The sequence below is a fragment of the Erinaceus europaeus genome, unplaced genomic scaffold, assembly GCF_950295315.1.
Source record: "Erinaceus europaeus unplaced genomic scaffold, mEriEur2.1 scaffold_286, whole genome shotgun sequence".
In the NCBI taxonomy this organism is placed as follows: domain Eukaryota; kingdom Metazoa; phylum Chordata; class Mammalia; order Eulipotyphla; family Erinaceidae; genus Erinaceus; species Erinaceus europaeus.
The window spans coordinates 100,700-115,633 of NW_026648260.1; the positions used below are offsets into that span (position 1 = coordinate 100,700).

The 14,934-nt window shown below is 41.6% G+C and overlaps 1 non-coding gene across 1 annotated transcript; it reads left to right on the forward strand.

Moving 5' to 3' along the window:
- The first annotated feature begins 745 nt into the window (after positions 1-745).
- LOC132536717 (U6 spliceosomal RNA) lies at positions 746-852 on the forward strand. The gene has a single exon (XR_009548205.1). It is a non-coding gene; the product is annotated as a U6 spliceosomal RNA (small nuclear RNA).
- Positions 853-14,934: the final 14,082 nt, after the last annotated feature.

The following is a 14,934-nucleotide window of genomic DNA, read 5'->3' on the forward strand; positions in this document are numbered from 1 at the left end:
GCGCCTGGGGCTCTTGTGTCTGCGAGGACAGTCCTGGGGGGGACTGCAGTCCGCCTGCGCACAACAGGGCGGCCAGGGCACTGGCAGGTGGGAGCTGCAATAGGAGCTGGGCAGAGCCAGGCAGGAGCCAATCTTGGAGCTGGGTAGGAACCGGACAGGAACTGTGGTTTTAAAAAAAAAGGAAATTAAAAAAAAGAAAAAAATTGTTACTTACTAATACCAAAAAGAGAAGCAGAGCATGACTATGGCACATGCAATACTGGGGATTGAATTCAGGACTTAATGCCTACAGATCCACTGCCCTAGCCATTTTGCAATTCTAGAGTATAAATAGGTTATTTTATTTTTTTTGTTGTTGTCACCAAAGTCTCATTGTCTCCCTTTCTTTTTTTTTTTTCTTTTCTATTCTTATCCACTCTTTTTAAATTTTTATTTGTTTTTCCTTTTGGTTTCCCTTCTTGCTTAACATTGTTGTGGTTATTAATGTCATTGTTGTTGGATAGGACAGAGAGAAATGGAGAGAGGAGGGGAAGACAGAGGGGGAGAGAAAGACAGACACCTGCAGACCTGCTTCACCACCTTTAAAGGGACTCCCCTGCAGGTGGGGAGCCAGGAGCTCTAACCACGAACCGCGATCTTTCCTCCGGTCCTTGAGCTTTGCGCCATGTGCGCTTAACCCGCTGTGCCACCACCCGACTCCAACTGTCTCCATATCTTAACACTTTTTAAATAAGATTATAATATAGTCCTAGCTTTGGTAGTACATATACTGAAATTGGCATGATACAGATAAGATTAGCATGGCCCCTGCTCAAGGATTACACACAAATTCATGAAGTGTACCATATTTTTCAAAAAAAGTTTATAAAATATATGTACACATATAAATAATTAAAATCTTTTAAAGAGCCAGTTAATGCAAGCTGGGAGGTGGTTCAGTGGTAAGAGGACTGGTTTGCATGTGTGGGATCCTAGGTCTGTCTGAACCCTGTTTCTACTTATGCTGGAGCTCTTTTAAAAGATTTATTAATTAGTGAGGGAGAAAGGGAGGAGAAAGAGAGAGAGAGAGAGAGATAAAGAGAGAGAGAAAACACTGTAGCATCAGTCTGTAACATGTGATGCTGGTGGTAGAATTCAGGACCTCATGCTTGAGTCCAAAACTCCAACCATTGTGCCAGCCTCCAGGGCTGCAGATTGGCTTTTTTGAAAAAAATCATGGTAATATTGTTCTCTTAACTGTACATCTTTTAAGTAATACAAAGACTTTTTAAAAATTTTTCTCAAATATTGTGCCTGGGGATCAATCACACCCAGAACCTTGCACCTGCATGGGACAGCTGAGAAGCCTCCCTGCCAGTCTCCATTCTGTATCCTTTAAGAGAGGGAGACATGCAAAGCACAGCTCCTCTATGCATGGAGTCCCTCCCATTGCCTGCCTGTGGTGTGCACTTGCAGTGTGGAGGATCAGACCCCCAGCCACATGCTACGTAAAGCATGTGCTTTACCCCCTGAGCCGCCTTCTGGTCCTGAGTTTGATTCCTGGCATTGCACGTACCATAATGATGCTCTCATTCTCTTTTATGAATAAAAAAGTTATGTTATGTATGTACTTGCATAACAATTCCCAGTTTTCCATGAAGCAATCTATGTATCTTTTTTTTGTTTGTTATTGGATAGCGACAGAGAGAAATTGAGAGAGAAGGGGGAGATAGAGAGGAATAGAGAGACAGAGAGACACCTGCAGACCTGCTTTACTACCTGTGAAGCGACTCCTCTGCAGGTGGGGAGCAGGGGGCTTGAACCAGGATCCTAAATGGTCCTTGCTCTTTGTGCCATGTGGGCTTAGCCCACTGTGCTACCTTCTGGCTCCCTTAGGTATCATTTCTAAAGCCTGTTAAATCTAAAATGTTCTTAATCTTTTGTAGTAATTTCCTGATTCATGTTTTCTTGTCTTAAACATCTTAGTTCTGTTTTAGTTTGCCTTGTGGGAAGTTCCATCTGTCTTTGGTCTTGGTAATTTTCCAGGGCTTGTAGTTGAATGCCAGCAAGAATGCTCCCAGATAAAAAACAAAGAAATTGCTCTGCATGTGCTTCGAGGTAGGCTTTACCAGAAGATTATAGAGAAAGACAGGTGTCAACAGCAAAATGCCAAAAGACTGCAGGTAATATATATATACATTTAAATGAAAGAAAGAAAGAAAGAAAGAAAGAAAGGTGGGGGTCAGGTGGTAGTGCAGGAGGTTGAGTGCAGGAGGTGCAAATCACAAGGACTGGTGTAAGGAACCTGGGTTGAGCCCCTGGCTCCCCACCTGCAGGGGGTCGATTCATAAGTGCTGAAGCAGGTCTGCAGATGTCTTATCTTTCTCTCCCTCTCTCTATCTTCCCCTCCTCTCTCGATTTCTGTCTGTCCTATCCACAAACAATGACAGCAATAACAACAACAATAATAACCACAATAATTATAAAACAACAAGGGCAACAAAATGGAAAGGAAAAAAAAAGATTTATTTATTAATGAGAAGGAGTAAGGGAAGAACCAGAGCATCACTGTGACATATGCAATGCCAGACATTAAACTGAGAACTTCATGCTTTAGAGTCCAATGTCTTATTCACTGTACCACCTCTCAGGACACTGCAGATAAAATTTATTTAGTAGAATCACTTAACAACTGTTCGAAGAGTCACTCTGCTCATGCCTTACATATGGGAGTCCCTGGGCTTGATTCCTGGCACCACTGAACGGCAACACAGATACAGCAAGCCAAGTTCAGTGGATAGTAGATCTGTGCTTAGGTCTCTATCTCAAAATTGTAAGCATTGAACTGAGAGGTAGCTTATTGGTAAATTGCATACTGCACATGGCAGGAGGCCCCAAGTTTGATCCCCAACATACAGAAGTTCTGAGTGGTGCTCTATCCATAAAAATAAATAAACGAAGGGGTCCAGAGCTTGCTCCCCCAGTAGAGTGCACATCACATCACCATGCTTGCAGACTTGGTGTTGAGCCCTAACACAACATGGGAGCACCAGGCATGATGGAGGGTACTGTGATGTTTCTCACATGCTCTTTCTCCCACTTTTTCTATTTCATTTTTTTTAATTTTTAAAGTCAATTTTCTTTTATATATATTAATATATTTATTTATTATTGGACCGAGACAGACAAATTGGGAGGAGAGGAGGAGTTAGAAAAGGAGAGAGACAGAGAAACACCTGCAGCCTTGCTTTACCACTTGTGAAGCTTCCCCTACCCCCTGCAGCTGGGGACCAGGGACTTGAACATGATTCCTTATGCACTGAAATTTCTGTGCTTAAACAGATGCACCACTGCTGGCCCCCTGTATATTTTATTCATTTATTATTTCCTGGATAGAAATTGAGAGGGAACAGAAGATGTAGAGGGGGAGACACAGAGAGACACCTGCAGCGCTGCCTTACCACTTGTGAAGCTTCTCCTCAGCTGGTTGTATCTTGGGCTTGAACCTTAGTCCTTGTGAATTGTAACATGTTCACTCCACTGGTTACATCACCTCCCGGACCCCATTTTTTTCATTTTAAATTTAAAAGGAGAAAACAACTGTTGGCAATAGTAGAATTATGTAGTATAAAACTGTTGTACTAAAATACATTGATATATGCATCTTTTTTTAAAGGTCATTTTGTGATTGCACATGTATAGTGTGAGAGGACCAATGTTCAAGCCCTTGATCCCCAATTGCAGGCAGTAGCTTCACAAGCAGTGAAACACTATCTTAATGTGTCTCACTTTCTTTTTCCACTCTATCTCCCCTTTCCATCTCTATTTCTTTCTCTCTTACAAAACAAAAAGAAAAAAGACTTTTTAAAGGTTACTTTATATTAAAAATGTTATTTCATTATTCTTGACCAAGTAAAAATATCTCAGGACATATAGAAAATATACTCCATTGAGAATAAGAAATAACTTGAATGTTTAGGCTCTCTGTGTCTGTTCCAGAAGGGGTTTGCTAAGAAGTAATGGTTGGGAAATCCGAATTCCTAGCTTCAAGTCTACCTACTGATGCTCCTCTGCAATCTGAGACCATCCCAGGCAAGGGATTAATATATCATTTGCACTGTCACTTACACTACTGCAGGCTAAAACAAGGGTAGGGAAAGTGGAAAGGACAAAAGTAGGAAAAACTAAGATATCTAAATCAAAGTGACTAGTGACAGTTACTATAATGCTTACTGTTACGCAACCCACTTTTCCTAAAATGCTACAAGGTTTATTGCAAATAACTAAAAAATCTGGGTATTTTGAGCTTCCACATTCTCTTTCAACACCATTCAGATTTTACTTTTGTTTCTAAAGATTTATTTATTAATGAGAGAAATAGGGGAGAGGAAGAAGGAGACAGCATCACTCTGACACATCTGATGCCGGAGACCAAACTTGAGACCTCACACCTAAGAACTCCAAAGCTTAATCCACTGCACAACCTCCCAGACAGTGGCAGCCTTTATTTTTTTATAATTTAAAATATTATGATACTTTGCTTACTTAAGAGGCAAAATATTTATACAATCTGAAGAGAACAAGAGTATACATACTTTGCTTATTTAAATGATACATACACTTTAGTAGAACTTACACATTTGAATAAAACTACATACATATGTAATTCAAAATCTAGGAAATATCGAAAATGTAGTGGGGGAAAAACCCTTTCTTGCCCCTTGACCTTAGACTCTATAAGTAGAAAATATTAGAGTATGGTTTTTTAAATGAATTAATTTATTTTCCCTTTTTAGTTGCCCTTGTTTAACATTGTTGTAGTTATTGATGTTGTTGTTGTTGGATAGGACAGATAGAAATGGAGAGAGGAGGGGAAGACAGAGGGGGAGAGAAAGACAGATACCTGCAGACCTGCTTCACTGCTTGTGAAGTACCTTTCCTGCAGGTGGGGAGCTTGGGGCCAGAACCAGGATCCTTCTGCTGGTCCTTGCGCTTTGCAGTATGGTCTTGGCAGAGCTATTTATTTCTGAACCCACAGGGAGTCGTAATAAATCTATGTAATAATATGTTTTATTTTAAAACTTGAAAGTATCTTAATTTCCATAAAAATTTCATAAAAATGACCTTTAAACCAATTTTCTCTTTAGAGAGTTATGATACAAATCCTGAATAGAAACAGCTTGAGAAAGAAGTTTGAGTTAACACATTAGTAAATTTGCGGAGAACGGACTGATGTGGGTAAAATATAGCTTTTTAATTATTTTTAATTTCATGAACTACAGAAAGGGGTAGAGGGGCACAGAAGCAGCGCTCTAGCATATGCAGTGCTTGGGATTGGACTCAGGACCTACAATTTAGAAACTCTAATTTCTTCCATGGTGCAACCTACCCATCTTCAGAGATATTTTTCTTTTGTTCTAAAGATCTTATTTATTCATTAATGAGAGAGAGAGGAGCAGGGAGAATCTGCACGTTACTCTGGTATATGTGGCACTGGGGATTGAACTTGGGACCTCATGCCTGAGAATCCTGTACTTTATCCACTCTGCCTCCTTCTCCCAGACCACTCATAATTTGGCTTTGATTGGAACTGGAACTACTGAAGAAGCACTCTTGGGGGCTGGGTGGTAGTGCAGCGGTTAAGCACCCATGGCACAAAGCTTAAGGTTAGGGGTTGGGATCCTGGTTTGAGCTCCCCACCTGCAGGGATGTAACTCCACAAGCAGTGAAGCAGGTCTGCAGGTGTCTGTATTTCTCTCCTACTCCTTGTCTCCCCCCCCACCCTTAATTTCTCTGTCCTATCCAGCAACAATGATAAACAAAAAGAACAACAAAGGGCAAGGGGGGGGGATGGCCTCCAGGAGCAGTGGATTTGTAGTGCAGGAGGCAAAAGAAAAAGAAACACTCTTACTCCATAAGTAAACCTGATATAACAAGAGTCTTAAACAATTAAGTTCCTTCTACGCTTGCTCTTGTCAATTGTATGTGTCTGACCTTCAGAAATAGAAATCCTTAGAAGAAAATTTACAAGTGCCTTTTCCATTGTAGTAAAGATAGTGATTGTGTTAAAATGTGAATTCCTTTCTATCTCTGCACAGGTTGGAACAGGAGCCCAGTCAGAAAGAATTCGGACCTACAATTTTACCCAGAAGAGAGTCACTGACCACAGGGTAGGATATGAAGTCCAAGATATTAAGGTAATATTACTGAATGTTCTTGCTGTATCTTTGATTTATTAAGGAATCAAATTTCGGGGCCTGGTGGTAGCACAACAGGTTAAGCATACATGGTGCAAAGAAGCCACCTGGCAGCGGTCCCAGTTCATGCAGATGCATGTGGTCCTGGTGATACTGTGGGGCCCATCCATGCTGGCTCTGGGCACAGCTCAGTGGCCCCCATCTGTGCAGTACTTAGGGGCCGGGGAGCCCACAGTGGACCGCAGGACAGCAGCAAGGCCCCTGTGTCGCCCTAGTTACAACATCTTCACTGGAGTGACTGTCAGTATCACCTAGAGATGCCTGCTAGCCATATGCTGCTGGGCATTTCAGTGTTTGTTTCGCCTTTCTTTTTATTATTTTTTATATATTCTCTTTTGTTGCCCTTTTTTATTGTTGTTGGAATTATTAGTATTGATGTCATCCTTGTTAGACAGGACAGAGAAAAATTGAGAAAGGAGGGGAAGACAGATGGGGAGAGAAAGACAACTGTAGATCTGCCTCACTGCCTGTGAAGCAACTGCCCTACAAGCAGGGAGCTGGGGGCTCGAACTGTGATCCTTCAGAAGGCCTTGCGTTTTTGCCCCACTTGGCTTAACTGGCTGCGCTACTGCTCAGTTCCCTTTTTCCCCGCTTTTAAAAAAAAAATATTTATTTATTCCCTTTTGTTGCCCTTGTTTTATTGTTGTTAAGATTTTATTTTTAAATATCTATTTATTCGGTTTTGTTGCCTTTTTTTGTTGTTGTTGTTGTAGTTATTGTTGTTTTGTTGGGTGGGACGGAGAGAAATGGAGAGAGGAGGGGAAGACAGAGAGGGGGAGAGAAAGATAGACACCTGCAGACCTGCTTCACTGCCTGTGAAGCGACTCCCCTGCAGGTGGGGAGCTGGGGACTGAAGCCGGGATCCACATGGTGATCCTTCTGCTTGCGCACTTCTGCTTAACCTGCTGCACTACCAACCAAATCCCCTGTTGTAGTTGTTGTTGTTACTGATGTCATCATTGTTGGATAGGACAGACAGAAATGAGGAGAGGAGGGGGTCAGGCGGTGGCGCAGTGGGTTAAGCGCACGTGGCGCAAAGCGCAGGGACTGGCGTAAGTATCCTGGTTCGAGCCCCCGGCCCCCCACCTGCAGGGGAGTCGCTTCACAGGCGGTGTTGTAGGTCTGCAGGTGTCTATCCTTCTCTCCCCCTCTCTCTGTCTTCCCCTTCTCTCTCCATTTCTCTCTGTCCTATCCAAGAACAAAGCAATGTCAACAATGGCAATAATAACCGCAATGAGGCTGCAAAAACTAGGGCAACAAAAAGGGGGAAAAATGGCCTCCAGGAGCAGTGGATTCATGGTGCAGGCACTGAGCACAGCAATAACCATGGAGGAAAAAAAAAAAAGAAATGAGGAGAGGAGGGGAAGACAGAGAGGGGAGAGAAACATAGACACCTACAGACCTGCTTCACTGCTTGTGAAGCAACTCCCCTACAGGTGGGAAGCCAGGGGCTCCAACCTGGATCATTACCCCCATCCTTGCACTTTGAGCCATGGGCGCATAATCAGCTGCACTACCACCCAAGTCTCCTCTTTTCCCTTTCTATATGCACTGAGTATGTGCTTGTCTCTGAAGGTCATGTATACCCTATGAGTTTTAGTCTTTTTTTTTTTACCTCCATAGTTATCATTGGGCTTGGTGGCAGCACTAGGAATCCACTGCTCCTGGAGGCTATTTTTACCATTTCATTGCCCTTGTTGTTGTTGTTGTTGCTATACCTGTTGTTGTTGGACAGGACAGAGAGAAACTGAGAGAGGACAGGAAGACAGAGAGGGGGAGAGAAAGACAGACACCTGCAGACCTACTTCACTGCTAGTGAAGCGACCTCCCCCACACACATAAGGAAGTGGGGGCTCAAACTGGGATCTTTATGCCCATCCTAGTGCTTTGAGCCATGTGTGCGTCTCCCGCTGTGTACGGCCCAGCCCCTGGTATTTGCCTTTAATGACTTTGGTGTACCTTCTAATAATGAGACTATTTCTCATATAGACTCAGAATAATACTTTGATCGGACTTTTCAGGAAGCATTTCTTTAGATCATGTTCAGAGTTATATTTCTCTTTTTAAATATTTTTCATGACATGCCCGATTTTATATATATGGAGACAGAGATAGAGGCAAAGGCCGGGACTGAGAGACAGAGAGACAGCGTCCCAGCATATACAGAACCTATCTGGCTGGAATGATCACCTAATCTGGCACTCTCTCCGTCTCAGGAGATGTTCTCATCCCTACTCCCAGCCTGTCCTGGGACCCTCTTCCTAGTAATTGCTACCTCTGCATTTTTCCTAGTTAACATTAATTTTTGGTCATTTGAGAGTTGGTCTCTATTCTTGAATGTTGCTCACACTTTCAAGGTGTTTCCCTACTCCCCCCTACATTAAGGAACACTTTAACTGCTATGTGGATACAATATATTTCCTTGCAAGGGAGTATTTGAAACTATGATCTGTATTTAAAGTTGATTTACAAAGTGCTGAGTTTGCTAGAATATATATATCTGTCATTTACAAGGAAACAGTCACTGTGCAAGAAGAAATACAGTGTTGACAGTAGTGTTTCAAATATATAGTGTTCTTATGCACTCAGTCCAAGAGTTACTGAAATCAACAGTGTTTACTCTCAAACTGTAGTCAAGTCTGTGGAGCTAAGAGAATTTACATTTTTACTTGATTCATTTTTTGTGAACCTTTGGGAAGCTAAAGGCAAGTTTTCTTCAAGTAGATCCTGTGAAAAGTGGGTTGTAACCCCAGTTTTTTAAAAATTATTATTCAAGGTTGCACAGCATCAGATGTGTCTGACTTCTAAGGAAAATGAGACCCCAGACACATTGATGGGTGAGTGTCAAAATATTTAAGTTGGGATGGTTGGATTTGAAATATCAGTTCAAAACTCTCTCAATAGCAGCTGTTTAGTATTAAGCTTAATTGTCTTCACACATTTCATCCATCCTGACCAGCCCTTACTGTGGCACAAAACTCAGACCTGCCTTGCTAAAAGTTTTCTTTAGTACACTAAAGAATATACTAATTTGTACATCTGGGGAACAATATAGTTGCTGGGTCTTTCTATTTGTTTTGTCATCTCAGTGTAATTTGTTTTAGGTAAAATACTTAATTAAAATAATGAAAGTAGAAAACAGGCATTGCACAATGTAAAGGTATCAATACCCCTGTCCCAAACTCACCTGTTCCCAGTGTCTTTTTATCCCATTTTCCGTGTTTTCAGCTACATGTTCTCAGGGAAAAAAAAACAAAACTCAGACCTGCTCCTCTGCACCTCTAACCACACTTTATGGTGTTGTTAGCCAGAGAGGTGAAGTCTCCTATTTTTTTCACCAAGAAGTGCTGTCTTGAAAAAAATATTTTGAGGGAGAGGCTGGGTGGTGAGGCTAGTTGAGAGCACATGTTACAGTGCTAAAGGACTCAGGTTCAAGCCCCTGTTCCCCACCTGCAGGGGGAAAGCTTCATGAGTGGTGAAGCTGTGCTGCTGGTGTCTCCCTCCATATCACCCCCATTCCTTCTCAATTTTAGGCTGTCTATCCCATCAATAAATATATAAAGATAATAAAATATTTTTAAATATGTATATTGAAGGGGCTGGCAGTGTACCTGGTTAAGCACACATAGTACTCAGAACAAGGACCCATGCAAGGATCAAGTTTCAAACCCCACTCCCCACCTTCAGGGGGGTCGCTTCACAAGAGTCGAAGCAGGTCTGCTAGTGTGTCCTTCGTTCTCCCTCCTCTCACCTCTCAATTTCTTTTTTTTTAATTTTTTTATATTTACTTATTTATTCCCTTTTGTTGCCCTTGGTGTTTTATTGTTGTAGTTATTATCAATGTCATTGTTGGATAGGACAGAGAGAAATGGAGAGAGGAGGGAAAGACAGAGAAGAGGAGAGAAAGATAGACACCTGCAGACCTGCTTCACCACCTGTGAAGCAAGTCCCCTGCAGGTGGGGAGCCGGGGCTCAAACCGGGATCCTTTCGCCGGTCCTTGCCTTTGGAGCCACATGCGCTTAACCCGCTGTGCTACCGCCCGACTCCCACCTCTCAATTTCTGTATTATCCAATAAAATGAAAAAAATAGGCCACCAGGAAAAGTGGATTCTTATTGAGCCCCAGCAATAAATAACCCTGGAGGCAAAAAAAAGGAAAAATCTTTTAATTGATTTATTCATTTACTTCACTAATCATATCTTTCTCTCCCCCCTCTGTCTTCCGCTCCTCTCAATTTCTCTCTGTCCTGTCCAACAACAATGACAGAAATAAAAATCAATAATAACTACAACAAAGATAAAAAACAAGGTCAAAAAAAGGAAAAAATACCCTCCAGGAGCAGTGGATTTGTAGCATAGGCACTGAGCCACAGCAATTCCACGGGGGCGGGGGGGAATTAAAGAAAAAAAGAAAAATAGAGAGAGAGGGGGACTTTTAAACCTACTTCACCACTCATTAAAAATCCTTCCTGCTGGTGGGGAGTAGGGGCTCAAACCCAGGTCCCTGTGTATGGTAAGAGCAGTCTCAGCTATGTGCATCACCAGCCATGCCCCATTCTAACGTAGTTATCTAGTTGTCTGTGTTTAGGTTGCTTCCATATTTTGACTTACCAACTATATAGCTATATAAACATAGCTGTGCATATGTCTTGGGACTAGCATACAATTAAATATTAGAAATTAAAGTACATATATATGTTTTTAACAGACTATTATTATTGGAAAGGGCAGAGAGAAATTTAGAAGGGGGGGGAGGTGGAGAAGGCGAGAGACACATATGCACCTGCAGCCCTGCTTCACCACTCTTGAAGCTTTCTCCAACTCAGGCGGAGATCAGAGGCCTCAACCTGGGTCACTGTGCACTGTAACATGTGGGCTCAACCAGATGTGTCACTGCCTGGACCATAAAATATATATATATTCTTTTTATATTTAAAAAATATTTTTATTAATATTTCTTTATTCCCTTTTGTTGCCCTTGTTTTATTGCTGTAGTTATTACTGTTGTAGCCGTTGTTGGAAAGAACAGAGCGAAATGGAGAGAGGAGGGGAATACGGGGGAGAGAAAGATAGACACCTGCAGATGTGCTTCACACCTGTGAAGCAAACCCCCTGCAGGTGGGGAGCCTGAGGCTCTAACTGGGATCCTGATGCCTGTCCTTGTGCTTTGCACCACGTACACTTAACCAGATGCACTACCAGCGGACTCCCAATTCTTTATATTTTAATGAGAGACATACAAAAAGAGAAAGATCAGAGCACTGCTCAGCTCTGGGTTATGGTGGAGCTGAAAATTGATCCTGGGACTTCAGAGCCTCAGGCATGGAAGCCTTTGACATACAGAACCATTATGCTGGCTCCCCAGCAGGGTCAGTGGAAGATAAGGAAGTTAGATGAGTGATATGCCTGGAGACAATCTGAGTATTCAAGACTATCGGAAGTTCTCAAAAATTGAGAAAAGTGGGCAGTTCAAAGCCCTGCTCTACACCTACAAGAGGGACACTGCACAAGCAGGGAAGCAGGTCTTTCTCCCTCTTTCTCTCCATCTTTCTCAATTTCTCTTTCCTATTCAAAAAAAGTAGAAGGAAAAGAAAAAAATAAATCTAACAAAACAAAACAATGTGTCTAAATGGTCATACTAAATTATTGCTAGGCAATTACATTTTTAAAATTTTATACTTATTTATTTTCCCTTTTCTTGCCTTTGTGTTTTATTGTTGTTGTAGTTATTGTTGTTGTAAATGATGTCATCATTGTTACATAGGACAGAGAGAAATGGACAGAGTAGGGGAAGACAGAGAGAGGGAGAGAAAGATAGACACCTGCAGACCTGCTTCACGGCCTTTGAAGCAACCCCCTGCAGGTGGGGATCCTGGGGCTCCAACCAGGATCCTTACACTGGTCCTTGCGCTTTGTGACACGTACACTTAACCCGTTGTGCTACCACAAAGCCCCGAAATTTGATTCCTTAATAAATCAAAGATACATTAAGCACATTCAGCAATATTACCTTAATATCTTGGTCTTCATATCCTACCCTGTGGTCAGTGACACTATTCTGGGTGAAATTGTAGGTCCAAATTCTTTCTGACTGGGCTCTTGTTCCAACCTTGCAGTGATAGAAATTCACATTTTAACATAATCACTATCTTTACTACAATGGAAAAGGCACTTGTAAATTTTTTTTTCTAAGGATTTCTATTTCTAGAGGTCAGGCACATACAACTGACAAGGAGCAAGAGTGGAAGGAACTTAGTTGTTTAAAACTCTTGTTATCTCAGGTTTACTTATGGAGTAAGTGTTTTTTTTTTTCCCTTCTGCACTACAAATCCACTGCTGCTGGAGGCCATCCCCCATCCCTCTTTTTGTTGCCCTTTGTGTTTATCATTGTTGCTGGATAGGACAGAGAAATTGAGGGTCGGGGGGAGACAAAGAGTGGGAGAGAAAGACAGACACCTGCAGACCTGCGTCACCCCCTGTGAAGTGACATCCCTGCAGGTGGAGAGCTCAAACCAGGCTCCCAACCCCCATCCTAGCCCTTCATGCCATGTGTGCTTAACCCGCTGCACTACCACCCAGCCCCCAAGAGTGCCTCTTCAGTAGTTCCACTTCCAATCAAAGCCAAATTATCAGTGGTCTGGGAGGAGGAGGCAGAGTGGATAAAGTGCAGGATTCTCAGGCATGAGGTCCCAAGTTCAATTCCCCAGTGCCACATATACCAGAGTAACATGCTGATCCTCCCTTCTCCTCTCTCTCTCATTAATGAATAAATAAGATCTTTAGAAAAAACAAAAGAAAAATATCTCTGAAGATGGGTAAGTTGCACCATGGAAGAAATTAGAGCTTCTGTATTTTAGGTCCTGAGTCCAATCCCAAGCACTGCATATGTTAGAGTGCTGCTTCTGTGCCCCTATACCCCCTTCTGTAGTTCATGAAATTAATTAAAAATTATATTTTTACCCACACAAGTCCTTACTCCAGCAAGTTTACAACTGAGTTAACTCAAATGTCTTTCTCAAGCTGTTTCTATTCAGGATTTGTATCATAACTGTCTAAAGAGAAAATTGGTTTAAAGGTCATTTTTATGGATTTTTTTGTAAATTAAGATACTTTCAAGTTTTAAAATAAAAAACAGTATTACAAAAATTCATTATGACTCCCTGTGGGTTCAGAAATAAATAGCTCTGCCAAAACCATACTGCAAAGTGCAAGAACCAGCGGAAGGATCCCAGTTCTGGCCCCCAGCTCCTCACCTGTGGGGGAATCACTTCACAAGCTGTGAAGCAGGTCTGCAGGTATCTCTTTATCTTCCCCTCTCTTGTCTTCCCCCTCCTGTTGGTCTGCTTCTAAATTCTGCTTCTAAGACCTCTTCTGTTGCACTACCTAAGGTGTGGTCTACTTACATAATCACTGTGTTACCTGGGAACTGCCTTGCCTGTAGGGCATTGGTTTAATCCACACTGGTTTCTGAGCTTTTTCCTTCTCCCCACCCCATATCTTACCTAAATCTTCTTCCAACCTGACAGTTACATCTCAGGATATATAAGGACAGGATTATGATTAGAGATAGCTCTGGTTAGATCACACTGCATTCCCCACTCAATAAAGATTGAACTGCATCCCAGTTCAGCCATGACTCCCTGGTCTTCTGTCTCCCACGCACAAAGGTAGCCTGGCACCCACCTCTCTCCATTTCTCTCTGTCCTATTCACCAACAACTACATCAATAACCACAACAGTGTTAAACAACAAAGGCAACAAAAAAGGGGAAAATTAATTAATCAAAAAAAAAAACATACTGTAGTATTTTCTACTGATAGTGTCTAAGATCAATGGGCAGGAAAGGGTTTTTCCCCCACAACCTTTTTCTATATTTCCGAGATTTTCAATTACATATGTATGTAGTGTTATTCAAATATGTAAGTTCTACTAAAGTGTATGTATCACTTAAATAAGCAAAGTATGTATATTCTTGTTCTCTTCAGATTGTATAAATCTATTGCCTTTTAAGTAAGCAAAGTATTATAATATTTTAAATTATAAAAAAAAAGGCTGCCACTGTCTGGGAGGTTGTGCAGTGGATAAAGCTTTGGAGTTCTTATGTGTGAGGTCTCAAGTTTGATCTCAGGCATCAGATGTGTCAGAGTGATGCTGTGGTTTTCCTCCTTCTTCTCCCCTATTTCTCTCACTAATAAAGAAATCTTTTTTTTTTAAGTAAAGCCTGAGTAAGGATGAAAGACAATGTGGAAGTCCAAAATAGCCATGTTTTTTAGTTATTTGCAGTAAAAATTGAAGCATTTTAGGAAAAATGGGTTGCATAGCAGTAAGCATTAAATAACTGTCATTAGACACATTCAGATAATTTAGTTTTCCCCTACTTTTGTCCTTTCCACTTTCCTTACCCTTGTTTTAGCCTGCAGTAGTGTAACTGACAGTGCAAATAATGTATTTATCCCTTGCCTGCGATGGTCTCAGATTGCAGAGGAGCATCAGTAGGTAGACTTGAAGCTAGGGATTTGCATTTAGAAACCACTACTTCTTAGCAAACCACTTCTGGCACAGACACCAGAGCCTAAACATTCAAGTTATTTCCTATTCACAACGGAGTATATTTTCTATATGTCCTGAGATATTTTTACTTGGTCAAGAATAATGAAAAAACATTTTTTATATAAAGTAACTTTTTCAAAAGTTTTTT